The sequence below is a fragment of the Periplaneta americana genome, chromosome 7 (genome assembly GCF_040183065.1).
Source record: "Periplaneta americana isolate PAMFEO1 chromosome 7, P.americana_PAMFEO1_priV1, whole genome shotgun sequence".
NCBI classification, from domain to species: Eukaryota; Metazoa; Arthropoda; class Insecta; order Blattodea; family Blattidae; genus Periplaneta; species Periplaneta americana.
In genome coordinates, this window is record NC_091123.1 from 37518728 (window position 1) to 37543703 (window position 24976).

The window sequence follows — 24976 nt, forward strand, 5'->3', positions numbered from 1 at the left end:
CTCGTTCTCAGTCTAATGGACTTTATTAAAACAATTTCCTTTCCCCATAAAAATAGCTTTAATTGTCCAAAAAGTCCCAAATTCCAAATGTCTACCTAGTGGCCATATCAGGAACATGTGCACATGATATGGCCACCCTTGTTCCATGTTCTACAAATCGTGATAGTTTTCAGTTTGATAGCGCAATTGTGCTAAAATTAAATAATTTTTGTGTAAAATGAATAAAACTGACACTTAATAATCTTTTTTATAATTCAAAAGTGTAGTCAAAACAGGTATTTCATAAAAAAAAATAAGTTGTTTTTCTTAAAATAAAAAAATGTTTGCGTAATCCCAGCTATAAGGCATATAAATTTGTCAGGTGAAAAAATAAAAGTGAAATGAACTTGATATGGCCATGGTGCATTTTACATGGCCATGGTGCACTTGATATGGCAATATCAGGAGCAGGTAAGCTTTCATGAAAATCGTTTGATTATGAACAACTCGTAAAAGATACGCCATCATCTACAACACTAATCAACAGAACATTAAAAACTGAATGGAGTACGATGGTTTTCATGAAACAAGTCTTTGAAAAACATGCATAAAACAAAGGAGACTTACCAGAGAAAAATAAGAAGAGGTCACATGAAAACTGCAAAACAGGCAACTGACGCCATATTACTCAACCTGACTGGATGGAAAACGATCAAGTGACATACCAGGATGCCCTTTCACTGATGCTGCTGCAATTTAGCGGATATTTTGGTTAACTAACTCACAATAGAGGGGTGGCCATATCAGGAACATGGCCATAACAGGAGCACCCACCTTATATTCATACTTGGAATTTAGGATGCATTTTTAAATCTCTGTGTCCTATATTTGGATGAACACCTGGCGTATTTTACATTGCACTGTGTACTTATCAAAATTTCCTCCAGAGGGATTCAATGAAACAGCATTACGCTCGGTGGACGTATCGGAAATCGTTATATGTCAATATTTAAAGAGAAATTATCCAATTATATCGATGGTCGTCTTTATACAACGGGACGACATTTATTCATTGGCTCCAGTTTGCAAGACAACACTATCATAGGTAGGATGGAGTTGAAACAGTGACCGTTCGGTACAAAAAAAAAAAAAAAAAAGGAAGTAAGAAATAGGCGGATGAGAAATGAGGAAAGGGAACTAAATTCTTCCGTGCGGAGTAAAATTGTGAGTGAAAAGGCTTGAAGAGCAGCCGCGCAGATAGAGAGGAAATGAAGAAAATGAGAAAGCGACAGAAGGAAAAGAGAAATTGCAAATATATTCCATTCCTTTTTCATAACAGACGAAAGGAACCTAATCCCTCGAAAATTCCAAAGAAACGAAAATTATTTAAAGACGCGGAAAGCATAAATCTAGGGTAGAGGCGAAACCACATTTATATTTCACGTTAAGAAGGAATACTTCCACTCGGCGTTCATCTTTTCATGCATTTAGACCCCATCCCCACTGATTCCATGACTTATCTGGCAAGCATTCCGACATTTTGTATTCTCTTACCAATGGTTACGATATACAACCTGTTTTCAAAAGTTATTCCCTTTTTCTGGCGCGTGCACTGTAATAGTTTCTTGTGTTTGAAAATACACTATCTACCAAAATGTAATTGGGCACTATTTTTGCCCCTTTTCGAATCTCGTGGCACCACCTCTTGTTGCTATAGGCCTAACAGCAGTCACTCTATCACGCATGCTCTCCGCTAGGTTATGTAGGATAACCACTGGAATGCGTCGCCATTCCTCTTCCAACATGCCACTCAGTTGGACAAAGGAAGTTGGCCGCATCTCCCGAGACCTCAATCACCGGTCCAATTCCTCTCAAAGGTGCTCAATGGGATTGAGATCAGGACTCTGTGCAGGCCAGTTCAACCGGTGAACACTATTGTCTGCATACAACTGCATAATGTCCAAATTCCACAAGAAGATCCCTGCGAGGGGAGTATGGTCCTAGCGGGGTAAGAGGAGAGAGTAAGCCAGTAATTCGGCGTTCTTGAAGAAGCAGGTGGATGGGCGTGATGTCATTGGCCGGCTGGGACAAACAAGACTCAGTCAATGGCTGGCTGGTTATGTGTTGGGGATATGTTATTAGAGTGGGGGAAAAACTCGCATTCCTTGCTCGGATCTTCTCGTGAAATGCGGACTGTAGTAGCTGTCGAAACATGGGGCCAACTTGCATTATCCAACTGAGTGCCATATTGCAAGAGAAATGCCGACGCATTCCAGTGGATATCCTACACAAACTAGTAGAGAGCAAGACTGACAGGGTGGCTGCTGTTATGGCAACAAGAGGTGGTACCAAGAGGTTCCAAATGGGCAAAAACAGTGTCCAATTACTTTTTGGTAGATCGTGTATGTTGGTCATTAACCAGAAACATTTGTAACCCTCTTATGGCTTAACATCTAAAACGCTTCCAGCAATTAGAATTGCCAAAAAATTGTAATATATGTTCAATATTTGTGGCACGGAATATAATTTGCATTGGATGTACTGTGAACTCATCCATTCTACTACTTTTATGGATAAAGATTTGCTCCTATTACTATGTTATTAACAGCGATAAATATTTAACTCAGCAGTGATGAAATTATCAAGGTGAAACCTTTTTTGTTCGAGGAATAAATGGATAGAATTTTACTGAAGTTTCAACATCCGATCTCATTTAATCAACAACTGCAACGAGTTAAATCACACTATTGTGCAGTCACTTGTTTGAATTGATGTAGCGCTTCCTATTGGGTAGACTTTCTTTCACAAGTTAATATTTCTTACTTCTCTCGTCCTAGACTCATATCAACACCTATCCAAAGAACCAATGAGATGAAGCAGGTAATTAAATTGTAAATTTTTGGCATATAGCCAATACTTATTTATTTATTTGTCTATTTATTTATTTCATCATTAATTAATTGATTGATTGATTGATTGATTATATTTAAAGTAAATTTATATTTAAATTGTTGTGGCAAGTAATATTTCTACAGAGCTAGGCCTACAACAAATGAGAATTGTGTGTCAATTAGGGAAAAAATCAAATTACAGTATTTCTTCAACAAAAGAACAAGAAGAAGAAATTACACATTGACTTAAACGATTCATTTTTGCATTAATATTAATCCTATTACTGGGGGGTGAAATTTTTGCTCTAGATTTATACAGAGTGGAAGTGAAATAGTCCTGCAGATTGAAATGGACGATAGGATATATTTAAATGAATAGAAAACCTGTATTACGTTTTGTGGTTAACCTCCTCGGTTAATTATAAAATTAAGTTGGAAGTTCCAGCAGCCCGGCAACCTCGTCGCTAACAGTCTCCTTTCGTATCGTAATACAGGTGTAAGAGGTCAACGAACTGAGCGTACGTGATCTGCCTCGCGCCTCCTTCTAGCTAAAACCACAGTCTAGTATACACAGTCACGAAGCTTGAGTTTATGAGGGTACCAGGAAAAATAGACTGTGCAGGTACTATTTCGCATTGTCTGTAATGAGGCGATAGTAGCGATCCTAGTGGTTAGCAACTACGTATGGATGCATATTTACTACATATTGAGCTTCGTGACTGTATATACTAGACTATGCTGCAACGTTGCGTTGTGGTTGCATCGTTGAGTGGCTTGAAATTAGTGATTATGAAATTAAATTTACACGGAAACCGTCCACGTTATTGAAATATGACAGAGGAATAAATGATTCTTTATTAAATTTTCTATTGATATGGACAAAAATCACAATCCAACTCGCAATAGTTACCGAATAAGAAGGTTCTAAACGCTTGGGAAAAACATTTTTTTCTGAGACAACGATGAACTTTCTGTCAATGATATTACAGTTTTTTGCTACACACAACATGAGATATTCGATCTAAAATATGTAGGGTTGTTTCACTTCCATCCTGTTTATTATATTTATAATTTAGTCCGATTTGTTTTGTTTTTCAACATAGACAAAACAAAAATCTGAGGAAAACCAAAAGATAAGTAATTAAAAGAAAGAATTAAATAAAATAAAGACGATAACAGGTGACAACAGGATTTTATCGTTACTAAAATTTTCCGAATTCAACCGGGATCCACTCAGCCCTCTGTCAAATTGAGTACCGGCTGTTTCCCTGAGATAAAGACGGTCCAAGCGTGGTTTCGAGCACACCACTGCATTCTAGTACTGGTAAGGAAAGCATGGATCTCTACTTCTATGCGCCCCATGCACTTTCATGGCGTCTAAAAATGGATACATTTGCCTATATAAAAGCATAAAATAAAAAATGAAAAATAAATAAACAAGTAGAAATAAATAAAAATCAAATGATAATTATTGTGTGTTACTTCCATGAAGACGAAGATTTTGGAACTTCCTATGCTGCTTATGATGTATATTCAGTATTATATTGAATTCTCACTTGCGTGGCGCCACCTTAGGAGGCACATTAAAGCATTAAAGTTGACATCTGCACCGAAGGTAATAGAATTCATATATTAAAAGCACTTTCTATACGGCTCTCCCTACGACTTAACGTATTCACACAATTACTAATGAAAAATTGAGACTATCGTCGCTATTTCTATGTGAGTAATTTCTTTGCCAACCGCTCTTCTGAAATTAAAATGCTCTGCTAACTTCTGAATGTCATAAAGTTTCGTAGCGTAAATATATTTATTTCCTTGTTAGTCGAAATGTGTTTCTTTTATTAATGATATAATTCTACGAAGAGACAAAAGGTGCGTTTGTCGACAAGGTAACTCCATTTTAGTTTAAGTACTGATTAACTACAATTAACATAGTTAGCTGACAGTCTCAGTAAGGGACTCAGACTCCAAACTTAATTAAAATTACATTGTATTCTTTTCATTTCTTATAATGGCACATATGTACTGATAACGTGTTCATCCGTTGCAGCTGATACTTGATAGGGACTTTTTACCCTCAGATTTCCATAACTATAGGAAGAATTTCAGGTCAATTCAAAGTTAATCCTCGTATTCGTTTCTCCAAATACCATCTCGCTATCACTATAACCCCGCAGTTTATTCATAAAGGATCATTGGTAGAGAGGCCTTATCTCTACCAGGTTAAATAAATACTTACTTACTTACAAATGGCTTTTAAGTAACCCGAAGGTTCATTGCCGCCCTCACATGTGCCTGCTATCGGTCCCTATCCTGTGCAAGATTAATCCACTCTCTATCATCATATCCCATCTCCCTCAAATCCATTTTAATATTATCCTCCCATCTACGTCTCGGCATTCCCAAAGGTCTTTTTCCCTCCGGACTTCCAACTAACACACTATATGCATTTCGGGGTTCACCCATACTTGCTACAAGCCCTGTCCATCTCAAACGTCTGATTTGAATGTTCCTAATTATGTCAGGTGAAGACTACAATGCGTGCAGTTCTGCGTTGTGTAACTTTCTCCATTCTCCTGTAACTTCATCCCTCTTAGCCCTAAATATTTTCCTAAGAACCTTATTCTCAAATACCCTTAATCTCTGTTCCTCCCTCAAATTATGAGTCCAAGTTTCACAACCATAAAGAACAACCGATAATATAACTGTTTTATAAATTCTAACTTTCAGATTTTTTGACAGCAGACTGGATGATAAAACTTCTCAACCGAATAATAACATGCATTTCCCATATATCTTTTGCGTTTAATTTCCTCCCAAGTGTCATTTTTATTTATTAGTGTTGCTCTAAGATATTTGAATTTTTCCATCTCTTCGAAGGATAGATCTCCAATTGTATATTTCCATTTCGTACAATATTCTGGTCACGAGACATAATCATATACTTTGTCTTTTCGGGATTCACTTCCAAATCTATCTCTTTACTTGCTTCAAGTAAAATTTCCGTGTTTTCCCTAATCGTTTGTGGATTTTCTCCTAACACTGTGTGATATCAAATGTATTGAAAATGTCATAAATTATTGTAATAAGTTTTTAATGCGGACTGCTCGTCTTTCGATATCTTTATCACTTTACTCTTATCCATATTTATCTTCATCCCCTTTCTCTTCTTTGTGTTAAAATTTTAAAAATCCAAAAAGACCCACTCTCGCTAATACGCGGTCCCGTTTAATACTCTATTTTTATGACGGCAACTTTGGAAAACAAATATATCTACTATAACTTACTTACTTTTTTATGCACTAGTGTTTTAAAGGCTCACTTTAGGCCTTGATAACAGTGGATAAAATGCAACTTCACGCACTATCGTAGAAAAAAGATTTCCTGTAATATTTTGTGCGAGATGGTGCATATTTGCTTGGTTTCAGCACAAAACCAATCCGCGGAAAGTCTAAAATTCCACATTCAGTATTCCCAACGTAACACACATAACAATTTTCCTATTCTTACCGCTTAAGCGTCATATTCATTTTACTGCTTTAGGCTTTTAACATATTATTTTTTAAGACGTTCAATATAGTAATAATTATAAATAGGAAACTTACCACTGCAATTTCACCTAAATTGCACTGTTAATTATTGTTTTTAAATATTTTAAAAACATTAAGTAAACTCTACAACACCTCAAATGTTACTGCATTTGTAATGCAAATAACATTAAGGAAGCCGTGAAAAAATCAACAACATTCCATAGACTGGGGGGGGGGGGAAGACAGATGTATATCACGGCCTGCTGGAGTATAGTAAACACAGAAAACATTTTATAGGAATAATGTTGAAGATAGATATATTTGTTTTCCAAAGTTGCCGTCATTGAACAGAAACCAAGATGGAGATTTCATTGCAACTAATTAGAAATTCCTCTTTCAGGTATGTAATAAACGATCTTCGCACAAAATAATGTACGATACACGAGCAGTATGTTTGTTTTCATGTTCTCGGAAATTAAAAATGCTCAACTAAGTTTCGCTTTTCCAATCTTTTCCTCGAACATGAAAACGTCAACATACCGCTCTTGTAACGCATATTAATATTTAATGCGTACTGCTATTCTTTCGATATCTTCATCACTATACTCTTATCCATATTTATCTTCAGCCCCTTTCTCTCCTTTGTGTTGAAATTAAAAAATCCAAAAATGACCCACTCTCGCTAATACGCTGTCCCGTTTAATACTCTATTTTTATACGGTTCCTTGGAGAGTGTCTTACCGAGATTTCAATGTACTTACTTTTTTATGCACTAGTGTTTTAAAGGCTCACTTTAGGCAGTGATAACAGTGGATAAAATGCAACTTTACGTACTATCGTAGAAAATAGTAATATGCGTTACAAGAGCGGTATGTTGACGTTTTCATGTTCTCGGAAATTAAAAAAGCTCAACTACGTTTCGCTTTTTCACTCATTTCCTCGAACATGAAAACAAACATACCGCTCGAGTATCGTACATTATTTTGTGCGAACATCGTTTATTACATACCTGAAAGAGGAATTTATAATTAGTTGCAATGAAATCTCCATCTTAGTTTCTGGTCAATGACGGCAACTTTGGAAAACAAATATATCTATCTTCAACATTGTTCCTATAAAATGTTTTCTGTGTTTACTATACTCCAGCAGGCCGTGATATACGTCTGTCTTTTTTTTCCCCAGTTTATAAATGCGAACTTAAATCAAACGGTAAGATTATGTAACGATTTATTTTTCATTTTAATACTTTAAGAAAATTATTTATTTCTGCACATTGAAATTATAACAAAATTATTTATTTCTGCACATTAAAATTAATTGTCACATTTGTGCAGTTATTCAGAGTCACTGGAGCACCACCACCAGTGTTTTCTATTGTGAAACGTTTTTGCATGAATATTGATTTTCCAGTTTCCGTCGAAGTTGAAGCATTAGCACTATAGATGGCAGCATTTGATAAACCCTCCGTCTGGCAGGAAGTCGATGCACTGGAGACTGTGGTTGCAGTTTTGTGAATCCTAGTACCAAAGTTGCTTTTGTTGTGCAAAATATTTAAAAACAATAATTAACAGTGCAATTTAGGTGAAATTGCAGTGGTAAGTTTCCAATTTATAATTATTACTATGTTAAACGTCTCTAAAAATAATATGTTAAAAGCCTAAAGCAGTAAAATGAATATGACGCTTAAGCGGTAAGAATAGGGAAATTGTTAAGTGTGTTACGTTGGGAATACTGAATGTGGTATTTCACACTTACCGCGTATTGGTTTTGTGCAGAAAGCAAGCAAATACGCACGATCTCGCACAATAGTAATATACGTTACAAGAACGGTATGTTGGCGTTTTCATGTTCGAGGAAAAGATTGAAAAAGCGAAACGTAGTTGAGCTTTTTTAATTTTCGAGAACATGAAAACACACCGGTCGTGTATCGTACATTATTTTGTGCGAAGATCGTTTATTACATACCTGAAAGACGAATCTAATTAGTTGCAATGAAATCTCCATCTTGGTTTCTGTTTAATGACTGCAACTTCGGAAAACCAAAATATTTTTCTTCAACGGTGTTGCTATAAAATGTTTTTTTTTTTGTGTTTACTATATTCCAGCAGGCCGTGATATACGTCTGTGTTTTTTCCCCCAGTCTATAAATTCGAACTTAAAACAAACGGTAAGGTTATGTAATGATTTATTTTTTCATTTTAATATTTTAACAATATTATTTATATAACATATTGCAATAATAACATCCGCATCTGGAATCTTGTTGATTTGTTCACGGCTTCCTTAATGTTACTTGTATCAGGAATGCAATAAGTTTCGTGGAGTAGTAGACTTTACTTAATTTTTGCAAATATTTAAAAACAATAATTAACATTGCAGTTTAGATGAAATTGCAGTGGCAAGTTTCCAATTTATAATTATTACTATGTTAAACGTCTCTAAAAATAATATGTTAAAAGCCTAAAGCAGTAAAATGAATGTCGCGCTTAAGCGGTAAGAAGAGGGAAATTGTTATGTGTGTTACGTTGGGAATACTGAATGTGGTATTTCACACTTACCGCGTATTGGTTCTGTGCGGAAAACAAGCAAATACGCACGATCTCGCACAAAAGATTTCCTGTAGGCCCTAATATTTTGAAGAAAATTTCAGTAGCCGTATTTGTCAGAAACACAAACACACCTCGTACCCAACACTAGGAGCAGTGGCCGACTTGTCCATTCGTCTGTGTGGCTACTCACACATCCTGTGGTACAAGCTAGGGCTTTAACGAGTCGATTGAATTAAATTTATTCCAAGAGCTGGTCCACAGTCCGAAACCACCCCGCAGCTTCCGAGAAGGGAGCCAACCCCCGCAACCTCTTTTGCGGCGGGGCGGACAGCTGAATGAGCGTCCATGATGGATGACTCGGCCGAGCTCCGTCTCGCTCGCCTCAGTGTCAGCAGAGTGATGCGAGACGCGAGAGATTGTGAGGGAACGCCAGATACGAGTAAAGGAGAGATTTAGAGTCGCGATAAACGATTAAATGGGCTTAAAGGGACGTAGATAATAAATATGGGGGTTGCGGTGGCTAAGTTCAGAAAACAGATCCATATTCTGCTTCTGCAGCAAAGCGGTCGCTGCGAATTCCATGGCGCTCTTGGCTCGACGCGCTCTGGAGGAGATTTCTTCGTGACTTGCAGTACGGGAAAACTATTGCATCTACAGAGCGCCCGTGTTTTTCAATACCTAAAATTCCTCTGCCCTGCAGGAAGTGAAATCGGAGCTATGATTTAAGTACAAAAATTCCTCGCCAACATAAATTCAGTTTGTTTTATATCCCTTGAAGCTGTACAGCGTAAGAGTCGTGGAGAAAGAGTCCACGTCTAGCAAGCAAATGATCTGCTGAAACATTTATTGTGCCTGAAATAGTTTTTGGGCATACCTGGAACCACTGTTAGTAGATTCAGGCCCGGTTTCTTCAACCTTTGTTAAATTATAACGGTGTGTTATTTCCTGGTAATAATTAACAGTTCGACTCTTAGACATTTTGTTTTTGCAGCATTAACTTCCCATGATTGTACGAGAAGACTCGAAGAGAACGGCAGTTACGTAGACTTTCGGTCTCACCCCTACTACCATTAATGCACAACACAATGTCAATACGGCGGTTGCTGTCGTCTGCGATACAACGAACTTTTCTGTTGATTTTCGAGTTCGTCATTTTTTTCCGGTTATTATATGCTTATTTAAGTTGTGTTAACTCTCGCTAGTGGTTTTATATTTTATTTTATCCGTCTTAGTATTTATTTTATTATTCTAAATATTTTTGTTTTATCACTATTATTATTATTATTATTATTATTATTATTATTATTATTATTATTATTATTATTATTATTAATGAGTTATTTTGTATTACTATCTTTGTATCATCTCCGTCACGATTATTCTATTATTATTATTATTATTATTATTATTATTGTTGTTATTGTCGTTACTATTATTTCTATCATCAGCATTATTATTTGATCTCTGTAAAATTTATGTAGACTACTGGACTGTACCCGAGCACGAGCATATGCTCATTTCGTATATGTATTCATTTCAAATGTAAATTGTAAATAAATTTGAATTTTAACTGTAAACTTAACAGTTGAAGCATTTCTTCAACTACTGTTAGTACTAACAGGCTGTTAATTTAACTGCCCTATTTCATGCAGTTAAATCATTTAACTCTCTGTTAGCATAGAAGTATCCAATATGGCTGGTGCGTTAGATGCTGAACTTATATATCTGGATTATTTAGAAATGATATCTATGAATACATAAACAGAGAGGATGATATCTGTGATTTGACATACCAGAAGTTCATACAAAGCTATAGACTATTTTCTGCCAAGTCTCAATTTTCGCTTTCAACTTATAGTCCCGTCGCTCTAATTTCCGGCAGCCAGTCGCGTTGCAGGTCGGCTACATTTAAACGTGTGCGTCTTGTGATTCGTTAAGAAAGACGGTATTCATTTCTTAAGGCTCGATAAATACTTAATATAATCGCCCGCCATTTTGGCTCTTTCGTTGGCGTTCGCAGAAAGCACACGAAGACGTTATTTCCCGCTCAATTACTCGCTGAATTACAGTGCGTTTGATTTATTATCATAGGAGCTACGACATGATAATGTTTAACGGTGTGGCAAATAGATTCCTCGTATAGTAGCTCGGCAACGAAAGAACAAAAATGGCGAACGATACTACCTACCTTGACTTTATAGAGCCTTCACTTCCTAAGACGTAAACAAAGAGGAGGAGTCACGCCGGGAATAACAGCGTCGCGACTATAGATCTGTTTGTTTATTCTCATTAATTGGTTTATACTGCGAAATAATTTCCAGCAGAAGGCGTCTCTCGAACGAAGAGAAATTAGTCCCTCGATTTCTTTTTTTTCCAGTGTTTTCCATTTCATAACAGCAATACCAATACGGCACTCCACGCTATTGTGATACAGACGAGGAAAGAAGCATAAATCAAACCTGAGAGATTAGAAACACTTCTATCCCCTCTGAATCAAACAACGGAAACAAGCGAGAATCGCAATTGTCAGAGTTCAGAAAACAGAAGTGAGCCTATACTTGGTTATAGGTCATGGTTAAACTCTAGAATCTCTGGTCCTAACAGAGTGTTAACAAACAGTATGTTAAAATGTGAAATGTAAAGTTGAAGAAACGCAATATTTTTAACAGCAATTCATATTTTTAACTTACACTTAATTAACGCTATGTTAGTGTATTTTAAAAAAGATTGAAGAAACCGGGCCTCAGCGTTGAGTGTGTAACGTTTCAGCGCATCATCTGCCATAGTTTGTAATGTCATTTACTGCTGTAAATGGATAACGTGTCAAAAGCGAAGTGAGATGAAGGAGCGTTGACGTGAGGAGGTAACTGTCGTGCGACTATAACTCCATTTCTGGAGTCTGTACAGTATAGGAGACGAAACAAGCCCTCTGTGTAAGCGGTGAGTAGAGGGGGCAAATCCAATGATCGCTCTGAAGAACAAATTGCTTTAAGACGAAAGTTTAAAATGTCACCCCTACCCATCAACTTCTGCCACGCGCATCTTACCCCTTAGCGCCCGTGAACCGATGCAGCCCGCAATACATTCCCGCACTAATAGTTTCTGCCCATTCGATTGTCATAGGCTCCACCCAAATACATCGACTTACTCTAGAGATTTCATAAACGGAGTATACATGCACTGCTTTAGAAAGCAGGATGTTAGAAAACCAGCTTTAATGCAATTTTTTCTGGTGTGTATTAATATGAATGTAGGCTAACTTTAATAAATTTATAATACATCCAGTACCATTTTCCTAGATATTTAATTGCCTGTAACTTCCACGTTCATGTTCAGCTTTCAGAAAGCTGTGACTTAGTCAATTTTAAAATCATGACGTACGTTTATGACGAAGTTGTGAGAAAATGGGTAGCACAACTAAATGTTAATTTTATCGGAAAAGCACCTCTAAATTTTATGCTTTTTGCTGATGATTTATTGATCCTCTCAGATAATTAGAACAATCTACAAAAAGCAGTATTCAGCATGTATAAAATAGCTTTCGATTACAATTTGAAGGTATCTACAAAAGAAAACAAAAAATTTCGGATTCATAGGATCTCAACCCAGACAAACCAAAATTTCAATCAATGATATCAATTTAGAACAGGTTTCAAATTTTAATTATATAGGGTGTAATATTACATATGACCAACCAAGCAATCAAGATACTAAACTCTCCAGATTTCTACAGCTCCTGGGAACAATGAAACGAATCCGGAAGGAAAAAATACTGAAATTTTATAAGACAATGGCAATACAATTGTTAACATATGGAGCCGAAAATTGGGTACTGACCAAACAGCAACGTAGAAGAATAGAGACGGCGGAGATGAGATTATTGAGACCTGTTGCTGATTACAGATTGAAAGATCAGAAGAGAAATAGTGAAATTTATGAAGAGTTACAAATACAAAGTCTTCTTGACTTTAGAGACTCTTGCTTAATCAGAAAAAAACTATCAACATAACTTTTAGACTAAATTATCTAATAAATAAGGACAACAGACTCAACTATACAAAATTTCTAGGACTTTTTTTATAGAATCCAGTTTAACATGGGATAAGCACATCGAATACATATGCACAAAGCTATCAAGAGTTTTATATTTGTTAAAGAAATTAACGACTTGTGTTTCTCAAAATTATTTAAGATGTGTCTACTTTTCATTCTTTCAGTCGATAATCCGATATGCCCTAATTTTCTGGGAAATGGAACCAAAATTGGAAGTGTCTTGATTTTGCAAAAGAAAACTATTACAATTTTATGTAAATCAAACTATCTGGAACATTGTCGGCCACTTTTCAGACAATCGCGGATTTTACCAGTCATAAATTTGTGTGTGTGTGAATATATATATATATATATATATATATATATATATATTATCTAGTAGGCTACTTTACACTCTACAAAATATCGACAATTACTCATTATTGACCAATATGCATGATCATGAAATTATAAATTGTGAACAAATTAATATTCCATATTGTAGATTACACAAGAGCAACACAAATATTTTTAATTATAGAGGTGAAATTATATAATAAGCTCCCCAGTCAATATTATTAATTACAAACCAATAGCTTCAAAACTAGATTTTACAATTAGTTATTAAATAATCTTTTTTATTCTGTTGCTGAATTTTTCAACACAAATTCGTATGAAATTGTTTTTTTTAATAACTAAGTTTAATTGCAATTTAGTTAGTTTTCTTTAATTTAAAGGTTTCAAATTATTTCATGTTTTCATTGCATTATTTAAATGTTACTGTTTCTTTTATTAGTGTTTTTTTAATGTATTCATATGTTTTTCAATGTATTCTGACAAAGCCTAAAACTGTATGTCTAATGGCCAAAATAAATTGAACTGAACTGAATTGAATTGAATAGACAGCAGTGGTACCAACATCTGATGAGAATGGACTTTAAACCGGACTTGTATACAGATGTTCCTATATCAACCAGTTGGTAGAAGGGATCTTGGCAGGCCCAGAAACAAATGGAGAGAACAGTTCTGATTTCCTGGAAATGGAACAGGCCTAAGGGCCTGAACCATGATGTATTTAATGATGATGACGTATATATGAACCTTTTTTATCACAATTTTATCAGAAGTTAGTTCGTAGAGTATTGCACTATATTCGTGAATCACCCTCCAAATGTTCATTCAAAAGTGACTTGAAATTTTAAAGTTAATTTTGAAGGACCCTATACGTTAAATCTAACACTGAAACGGATGACGTCACGAGCAGTACAGAATCAGAACCATCGTCCAGCGACATAACAATAGTAACAAGTTATCTACGGCCGGGAGAAGTGCCCACGGGTTCCTCTCAAGCTGAACAGGAGCATTAAACGAAGTTTCAACTTAAATGCGACCATGGTATAAGCACAATACTAAGTGATGCGTAGCTAAATAAGCTACTTTGTATCTACATGCAGCCAGGATGAGCTGGGCTGAGTAAGTAGTCGGACGCATTTATTTGGCAATGCAAACAACAATCTGACTGTGGTAGTGTAACATTCACAGAAATCGGGCAGCTAGCTACTGACTGGGGGATGGCGGGCGGCGAGCGGGGGTGGGGATAAAAGGGGTGGTCCGACCAAACAACTGGTTATGTGCGTGTCTTGTTACTGCTAATTAGTTGGGGCTTTATTACTACAACATTCAAACCAAAAGCATAAACGCCAGCCCTCGCGTTATACAACGGTCCTTGCTCAATTGTTCTTCCTCTCTAGGTACGACAACAATAAGGCTGAGGGAACTGCGGCACAATGACGTAATGTTCTAAGCATTCAAGTCCCAACACGTTTCTCAGTCTTTCTTTTGTCTCAATATACACTTCTTTAATTGTTCCCTCAGAAGCATGTACTGTACTCCCCTTACACTTAATTTTGGTTATAATAGCATGTTCAAATAGTTTCTAAGTAGTTACGAGGTGTTTGGAAGACTTCACCAAAAACAGATCTGTTGTATCTCTGCCAGTAACTCGCCATTGAATTTAAATGGTCGGAGTTACGCAATAACAGACCAAGCGCCAAAAACCTGTTTCGAGATACTGGCTATTGAAATAAATCTGTTTTTTTTATAAAACATATTATGGCAAGAAGTATTATAACATCCATACTGTCAGCGCGTCTGGTCGCAAAACCAGGTGGCCCGGGTTCGAATCCCGGTTGGGGCAAGTTATCTGGTTGAGGTTTTTTCCGGGGTTTTCCCTCAACCCAATATGAGCAAATGCTGGGTAACTTACGGTGCTGGACCCCGGACTCATTTCACCGGCATTATCACCTTCATTTCATTCAGACGCTAAATAACCTAGATGTTGATACAGCGTCGTAAAATAACCCAATAAAAAATAAAAAACATCCATACTATTACAAAAAAGTAGCACAAATAATACCAAAAAAGTCTAACCGATTTTTAATAAGAGACCAGCAGTTGAATTAATATTTAAAAGCAAAATAAATAAATGAATTTTTTTTGCAATAAACGAATTTTTGCTTATAAGTAGCAGCAAAATTCAAATATCGCATTTTTTACTTTCTCTGAACTAAATTAGCCTGCCATCAACAGATTTGTGCAAATATCTAATTTTTTTTTTAAACTGTCGGTTGGTCTATTATTGCGTAACTTCGTCCAATTAAAGTAGCTTATCTTGATTGTGGGCGTCAGAATACTAAAAGTGAAACAAAAGTACCTGGTTGCCTTCATTCCAGTTCTCTGCCGACTGCTTTCTTGAGACTCAGCTGAGTATTTAGACATACTTTTTCTTAGAGGTTAGTACAAACTTTGGTTATCATCTTCCCTTCTTCATCAGTTATGACGTTGCACAGAGGCAGACATATAATACAAGATCAGAAAAAAAGTATATAGTATTTGTGGACCTAGAAAGGCATTTGACAGCGTGGATTGGAATAAACTGATGGGGATCCTAAAGAAAATTGATGTGGATTGGAAGGAGAGAAGGCTGTTCAATAATCTTGATATGAAAGGAGTCAAAGTCAAAATAGGAGAGGAATGTCAGAAGGAAGTGAAATAGGGAGAAGAGTGCGTTAAGAATTCCCCTTATCACCTTCCCTATTCAAAATCTAATTGGAGGATTTAGTGAAGAACAGTATTCAGAACATGGGAGGAGTAATAGTAGGAGGAAGAAAATAAGATTTGCTGATGATATGGCGTTGCTAACAGAAGAGGAGATAATACTAAGGGCTATCGTCGTTGTTCCTGAAAGTACCATGTTTAAAAATTTAAGAAAAATTAAATTTTATAATTTAAGAAACAACATATGTCATTTTATATTATTTTAGCTTGGGGACATCAAACATGCAAGTTTTGCGAAAATGGCCCATATGCAGAAGTCATGACGTAATATTGAAGAAGTTCACACAATATTACAATCGCCAAAAAGCGATCACAACCGCCACATAGATATACATTACAAAAAAGATATTCAACACACAAAGCTAGAGCATTATTTCTCCATATAAGTTCTTATGCATTGTTATCTAATGTATCAGAAAAAATAACTTCATATAATTTATCCCAAAACTTCACAGAAATCTTGTGTCTTAAAGAACTCTTGTCTCAAGTCATGAAGTGGTCACAAAGGTCACAAATAAATGAAAAATATGTTTTGTAGGATCTACGGCAGTGATGTCAACTGATGCCCGTAGGAGCAAGCGCGCGCTTTAGAGCCCAGGAGAGCCTAAGCGCCTTACAGAGGAAAGGAAACAGACAGACGAAAGAGGTAGTATATACCGCTTACTCGAGCTACATACAGGGATGGCCAGCACTGAGTCAATGGATAAAGGCAAAAGAACTTATTAAAACTGTATCCATGTTAATTTTTAGATTTGTCTGAGAAGTATAAGTGCATTATAAGAATGTAAGTTTTAATTTTAATGTTCATTTTTCACAAGTTTGCTTTTTATTCAAAAGGAATATTTTCTCAACTTTTCTACAGAAAAGAGAAATTTTCAGATATGTTTGTTTAGTAGCCTTACAGGTACTAAAACAATGTTTTCGTATATCTAATATATCGTAAATGCATATTACTGAAGATAGTGTATTAAAATGTTTGAAAATATTAGCATGGAAATTGTTTGTAAGGAAATGAATTAACAAAGCAAATACTGTTACATCACAAACTAAAGATAAGTGCCTATGTGTTGGTAAAATGTCAGCTCTATAGCTTCAGCAGATTTCGAGATAATTTAATATTCTAATAACCGAAAGTTGCGCACCAATATCACCTAAAAGCATAATGCGATGAGAGTTTTATTATGTAATATTAGTTACAGTTAAAACATATACCTAGACAACTTTGCTTTACATTATAATATTGTTTTGATTACTTTTATGAGGGTAAAAATACTGTACCATCAATATCAATTTCAACTTATCATGTCATATTCAGTGTCTTTCTTTGGGATAACACTTCCTTTATGAATGATGTGTTTAATTCACTTAGTATAGTATAGTTGCAGTTATTATGGAATTTGTGTGAATATTCCTTCTTTACTCTTTATTATGTTATTAACATTTAAAACACAACTGCAATATTAGGCTAATAAATAGGTGTTAGTACTTTTGTTTTACAGACAATATGGAAAATAACAAACAGAAAGAAGCCATATAAAAATAACGACATAAAATTTCACGTTCCGTTTGAAGTTTGTGCACCACTGTTTTCTTAATCCAACAGGCTGCTTATTCCTCCTTGCATACCTAGAGCTTAATGCCCGCGCACGACGTCAAGGTCAGAAAAATGCGCTTGCTTTGCGGTATGTATTATAATGTTCTTGAAGAGATTTTGAAGTACTCCTGTAAACAATATAGAAATAAATTTTGAACGAATTTAGTAAATAATTATTATTCTATTATTGTAAAATATTTTCTTTCGCAGATTACAGTACAAAATCTCACAACCGACGCAATGGAATGACCGATGTTACTACAGATTTTGTATCCAAGATTCCGTTGGTATTCAACGGGCTAGCTACTAGTGTTCCAGTATATGCAAACTGGTTTCACATAAAGAGCCTGTTCTCCAACAATTAAAAATTCCTTGTGTCAATTTGGTGTGGCTACAACAACGTCGGTCAGTCCAGAGGCTCTCTAATTCCATAGTTGTAAATTATGTGTCCTTCTTTCCTCCGGAAACGATGAAGCTCAAAGGACCTCCCGAAACTTACTCAGTTGTTTACATTATGGCAGAATTTGGACAGCTTAGCGTTTGGAGTAATGAAACATTATTAGGGGCTACCTGCAAGGAGCGGCGGCCTGCAGCCAGCCGTGGTGTAAGAAAGAATCAACTCCCCTGGGATATATCAACCACGTAATTACGCCTCTTGCTCTATGGAAACTCGGCATGCAGATTTACCTAACAACTACGCAGACAGACAGAAGAACGGACCGACGGAGGAACTCCATGTTAAATGCACACATTTCTAGGATGCAATGATTAACATTAATACTGCTTAGTTTATTCATGGGTTGGAGACCGCTCCAGGTACCAGAGAGGCTATGGGTAGCATTCTCTATGCATACATGTCAAAATGTTAAACTTGAGGTTGAGTCAGGCAGAAGTAAACCTCCAGCCTCCATCTCTCTCACTCTCTCTCTCTTTCTCTCTCTCTCTCTGTCTCTATTTGTACTTATCTCTTAACTCCTACAGTAAACAGTGGCCCGCAGGCCAAATGTGGTCCATGAATGTGGAATTAAGGTCTAATTACTGTTAGTCATTACAGCATATAGACAAACTTCATTGTTCTGGGCGGGCGGTTAGGACTTTCGTCAGAGTAAGGCTGTGCTTAGAAATGAAGAAAAGAGGAGAGATATGGATCCTAGCAAGACGACGGTTCCAAGTTTTTTGTTTTCTGTTTAAATGTGCTGTATAACCTACTACACAGGTCTATAACAATTACAACCAACTTCTCTCATAACGGAAGTGGTGGTGAAATTTCGTGCGTAAACTCTCCTGAAACGGTTGCATCAGAATTGAGACATTTTGCTAATTTCAGAAGATAGAGGGAAAACTGAAAGAAGGTGATTTGTAGTCATTCCATGGCGCAAAGGAAATTACTTAAGGCTATTCTTTATGTGTAAAGATAATATAAAATTCAATTATTGCCGAATTCTAAAAAAAAGAAGTATTCTTTATTTTATTTATTTATTTTGCTAATAATTGTAACATAAAATATAATATATACAGAAAAACTTTAGCTCGCCCCTGAAAGAGTAGAACTCGTGCTCAGGGGCGGAATCCTGCATTTAAATTATGCCGCATGTAATACAATTTGTCTTATGTGTACTACGCAATAAGAATATATAAATTTAAATTTACTATTTTTCAATTTTTATAAAATCTATACGTAACTTTTTAAATTTAATACTATAACTATTAGAATTGACAAGATTAAGATATTTAAATATAAAGTTGTTATATATTCTTGGGCCTAAATTACTACTATGATTAAATATTGTAGCAGTGTTACATTTTGGTTCAAACTAGAACTATTAGAATTGACAAGATTAAGATATTTAAATATAAAGTTGTTATATATTTTTGGGCCTAAATTACTACTATGATTAAATATTGTAGCAGTGTTACATTTTGGTTCAAACAATGTTATCAGATTTGTGAATTCTTACAGAAATTGAAATTTAATTTGAAGAAATTACAAAATATAAAATACAGAGTGTAACAAAATTTTCTGGTACGGTGACAATTTTTTGTTGTTGTTTTTTTTTTCAAATATTTGATGGTAAATATCACATTTTCAGCCAAATTATTAACAAAGGATTACATCACTCCACAATAAAGTAGTACCAACTCCTACACCATAATATTTGGTCATTGTTCCTGAGAAAATGGAAACTATAAAAGAGAATTTTTAACATACTGTTACAGAAACTTTTGTTACACTCTGTATTTGAAACTAATTCAGCTTCTAAACTTCATATAAAAACATAACTAGTAGCTTTCAGAGGATTGAACCATTTAAGGGCAAAATCTTTTGTAGCCTATATATACAATACGTTGATTATCTCCTCAGCGGGAACTCACCTGAGACTGGAGTAAGTTTCGTAGACTTGTTTTCAAACTACAAATAAATGAAGTTCAAACATGACAAAAAGAAAATCTGTTGTATTTTCGGAACAAAAAGCATTCAAGTGCACCATTAAAAAAAATTCTATGGACGAAAGATAACTAACAAGAATATTAGTAATCACATGAAAAACCTACTATTTTCCTAAATTATCGTGTAAAAAATCAGTTTGAAATTAATGCACATTCAATTTTTGTGGGACGTTGATTTATCTCCTATAAAATTTTCATTTATAGACTTGAGCCGTTTTTGCATCGAGGTCTTCAATTACGAACAGAATAATAATAATAATAATAATAATAATAATAATAATAATAATGATTTATTTTAGCTGGCAGAGTTAAGGCCGTAAGGCCTTCTCTTCCACTCAACCAGCAAAAAGTGTATATACATATGCATGAACTTACAAAGAATTCAATATTTTGATTTAGATGAGAGTTACATGTATACAAGAGTTATTTACGAATTAAACAACCAAATACTATGAACTATTAATTAAACACTGAAATAAACTGTGTAGCAGAATTAAACTAAAATACATAGAATGTTAATATATTACAAATGATATTTGATAATAGAAAGAGATTATTATGAGACAATTTTGAAAATACAGCACAATCAGGATGATGTCTAAAGAAAAAAGTAACAGTGTAGTCAGTGATAGTTTAAATCAGTATGATTGGAGTGAAATGCTAATAAGGTTATCTTTTAAGCTGTTTTTAAAGGTGTTTGTTGTCTTGCAGCCCCTAATACTTTGTGACAAGGAATTCCATTGACGCGAGGTGGATATTGTAAAAGATGAGGAATAACAAGATGTTCTATGAAAAGGTATATTTAGCGTGCCACAGATAAGTGATCTGGTATTTACGTCGTGGTTAGAGTATAGATAAGAGAAACGAGACGAAAGGTAATTTGGTGTTGAGATGTGCAGAATTCGAAAGAGTAAAGACAAATAGTGTAAAGTTCCGCGTTCTTTAAGTCGGAGCCACGAGTGACTTGCGAAGGACGGTGATATGTGATCATATCGTCGGATGTTACACACGTATCTGACGTACATATTCTGAGCTCGCTGTAACTTGACTGACAGTTCAGAAATTAGGTCACTTAACAAAACGTCACAATAATCGAAGTGCGGCATTACTAGGGTTTGTACTAGGGTAAGTTTTAGTTGCTGGGGCAAGAAGTTTCTCAAGCGACTCAAAGAGTGAATGGAGGAACTGATTTTTTTATCGTTTCTTTAACTTGAAAATTCCAACTTAGATTATTATCAAAAAAGAAGCCAAGATTTTTTACGACAGATGAATAAGGGATTAGCGTGTTGTTAAGGGTAACAACTGAAAGATTACTGTTAGTAAGGGAGTTAACTAAACGCTTATGTCCAATAATTATGGCTTGAGTCTTACTTGGGGTTTGAGTCTTACTGAATTAGATAATAGACAAAACCAGGAGATATTGGCAACAACATGTAGACAGGATGAAGGAAATCAGAATCCCAAAACTAGCCTTGAAATACAACAGAATGACAGAAGAAACTTATATAGAACAAAGGAGAGATGGTCTGAACAATATGGAGCCTGAACTGACTGAATAATCCAAACCTTGAAGGAGATTAGGAAGAAGACAATTATCGCTAAGGTGAAGATCGATCTTCGAAACTAAGAATGTGGAACCTTAAGTCAGCGCTTTGTCAGTGAGCTACCGCAGGACAAAATACTGATAGCCTAGATCACAGGCTATACGAAGACATTATTACAAAAACTGGCCCAGTCATTCTTAATGAAATTGAGTTAAGGACACATTTTCTAATTCAAATGTTTATAGACTCCAAAAATGATCCATGTCAGATGCAATACCCACAAGGATAAACACCAGTTGTACGGGAACAGCTGACATGTGTTGTTCTATTTATTTTTATTTTTTTCCTGAAAAAATAGCAATTTTGACAAGGATTGTTTTTGTAGTAATGTCTTCATATGTAACATATAGCTCATCCCTATGTTAAAATCGGCAGCACTTTGAAGAGAACGACCGCCAGGATCGCCACCCGTCCGCCGTAAACGAACACGAGATGACAGTACAGTCGCTAATGCAATTCAAACGGGAATTATGACCTAACTCCTCATGTAACAACTAGATGGCAGCATAGTCAACTTAAAAAAAGATGTTACCGTCAAAGCCTATAAGGCCGAGCTATCTGGGTATATATGATCTAGGCCAGGCCTGCACAAGGTTTGCGCTCTCCGAGCCGGCTCACAGGTCATGAGCGGAATGCAGATATTATAAGGGTGAACTGGAAGAAGGGGTGATCTCGTACAAAATATGCACAAAAGGAAATACAGTACTAGTAACAGTGTTTATGAAATGATTTCCCGTTCAGTGTTTGCAAACTATCTTGTACTATTATTAATTAGTAAAGGAATATTTATTTTACAGAAATAATAGAAATTCTATAGCTACCGGTACTTAAATGTACAATTAACAGATTAATTGCTGATTAATATTTGTTACTTATAATGAAACTAACATCTGTCCATTCTTATTATTATTCTTATTATTATTATTATTATTATTATTATTATGATTATTATTATTATCATTAATTTCTCTAAATAGATTTACAAAACCTCTAATGGCAATTACATTAATATTCTCATTATAGAAATAGAAATATATATATATATATATATATATATATATATATATATATATATATATATTCTCCCTGTAACATAGTCCTAGTAAGCTTATATTAAATTAATTTTCATCACTTTACTAGCTATTTCAAATATTAAATTAATTATAATTCATTAAATTAAATTAGCTCATAAATTAAGTTACTACATTTAACTTATAGATTTATCTAAATTTAAATAAATATGTAGTGAAGAATATTGCTGGAGAACCTTTTAAGTGTAGTGTAAATATTTGTCATTTAAATTTATGTATTGTATTGATTAAGGCTGGTTGAGTGGAAGAGAAGGCCTTATGGCCTTAACTCTGCCAGCGAAAATAAAACATTATTATTATTATTATTATTACAATATCATTTTGTTATATTTTGTTTATCAGTATATCAAAACGAGGTTTCATGTTGTTGGTAGCTGAAAGGAACAGTAGCCTACTGATCGTAATGAAACATCAGTTACAGATGTTCGATGTCTGTCTTTATTAAAGTTGATTATAGAAAACAGTTGCTCTCAAATGTAAATGTTGAGCCAAACATAGCAAATCATTTTCACAGCCAGCCTGTGTAGTCGTGGATATTCTTGCTAATGTTTAGTCTTGTAAAACTCAACCAGGCTAGTAATATTATTCAAACGATCTTTAGCCCTTACGTTGCATTGAAGATCAATAAGTTCGAGCTGTAAATCGTTAATCTTAAATATTACGTTCCGTCTTTCAGATTCCTCCATACTGTACTGTAGCAGTAGGTAAGCAACGTGAAACAGTTACTGAGAATAGGCCTACACACTGCACTCCACTAGATAACTGGGTGGTCGTTTCCCTCTCCTCTACCTATAGCAAGTCTATGTCATTCTGACGTATCTTCCTCTCAGTTTCGGTGAGCGGCAAACACAGCTCTCCCGCTCCGAAGGAGCGCGCACCTCGTTGAGCGCTGTTTGTGCAGGTATGATCTAGGCTGATAGTCATTCTGTTTCGATCTGATGTCCAAAACATTACTATATTCCAGTATTGTGATAAGTGGGCGGATGCTTACAATATATTTCAATGAGATATAATATTTTTACAACAGTAACTTACAAGCTATATTTTTCATCCGTCGTATTAAAACAAATACACTAGGTAATTATTTGCTGAATCACATAAAACAAATTCGGGTTGTTAATTTGTTAATACTCAGCTAGAAGTTAAATTTAGCACTAAATCTCGTAATCCACGATAGAGAGGGCAGAATAGAGAGGGATACGGCGAATACATGAAGCATATCTGGTCGCTTTGTTAATTTTAGACAGATATGCTTTCCTAATCCATAGAGACAAATATACGTGTACCCCTAATGTCAGTCATACCACCACAGAGCTTTTATCCCCAGCAGCAGTGGAATTATAACTAAATCATTAGCTCACGTGACCTGTGCCTCTGTAGCAGCTTGCATCAAGCTGTACAATAATTGAAATATCCGGTTTAATTAACACGATAATTTTCACTTATGTCTATTACTCCCAATTGAAACATAATCCGGAGTTTAGCAGGATTATTTCCCTTATTAAAGAGTACATAAAATAGCATTTTCTGCTGACAGTGACAACCTAGTTGTAAATTGCTAACACTGCGACAATTCAGTCCCTGCAGGATTATAGAATTTGAGCGTCATGAAAAAGATATTTGGGGACAGATGTTAATGCAGAGATGCGTTGGAATTGTCATTGTGGAGACGTTTAGAACTAAAAATTCAAAACGTAAAGGAATTCTTTTAAGTTCTAAGAAAATGTATACCAACATCCGTTACAAATGTAGTAAATATGGTTTTCTAAACCATAGTTAAAATTAATCGTGGTTAGATAACAGTTTCTAAAGAAAACTAAAATAATGGCTTTTGAAGGGAAAAATCATCAAAGATTTAAAATTGTTATTAATAATCATTCATAATTATTAATCGAGGAGACGGTCTCCAGATATGGAGGGTAGCTGTGAATATATTGAATAAGCAGTCGCGGACAGCCGATGAGAGGTGGTCCTCCAGCTTAGGGGTTGGGCTAAGGGCTAACAACCCATCACCGTAAAAAAAGCAGCTTGTTACGAATCCTTCAAATAAGCCTCGGAATGGGACTGATTCTCTGGCACGACCAATGATACTCGGGAGGAAATTAAACACAGAATAAATATGGGAAATGCGTGTTATT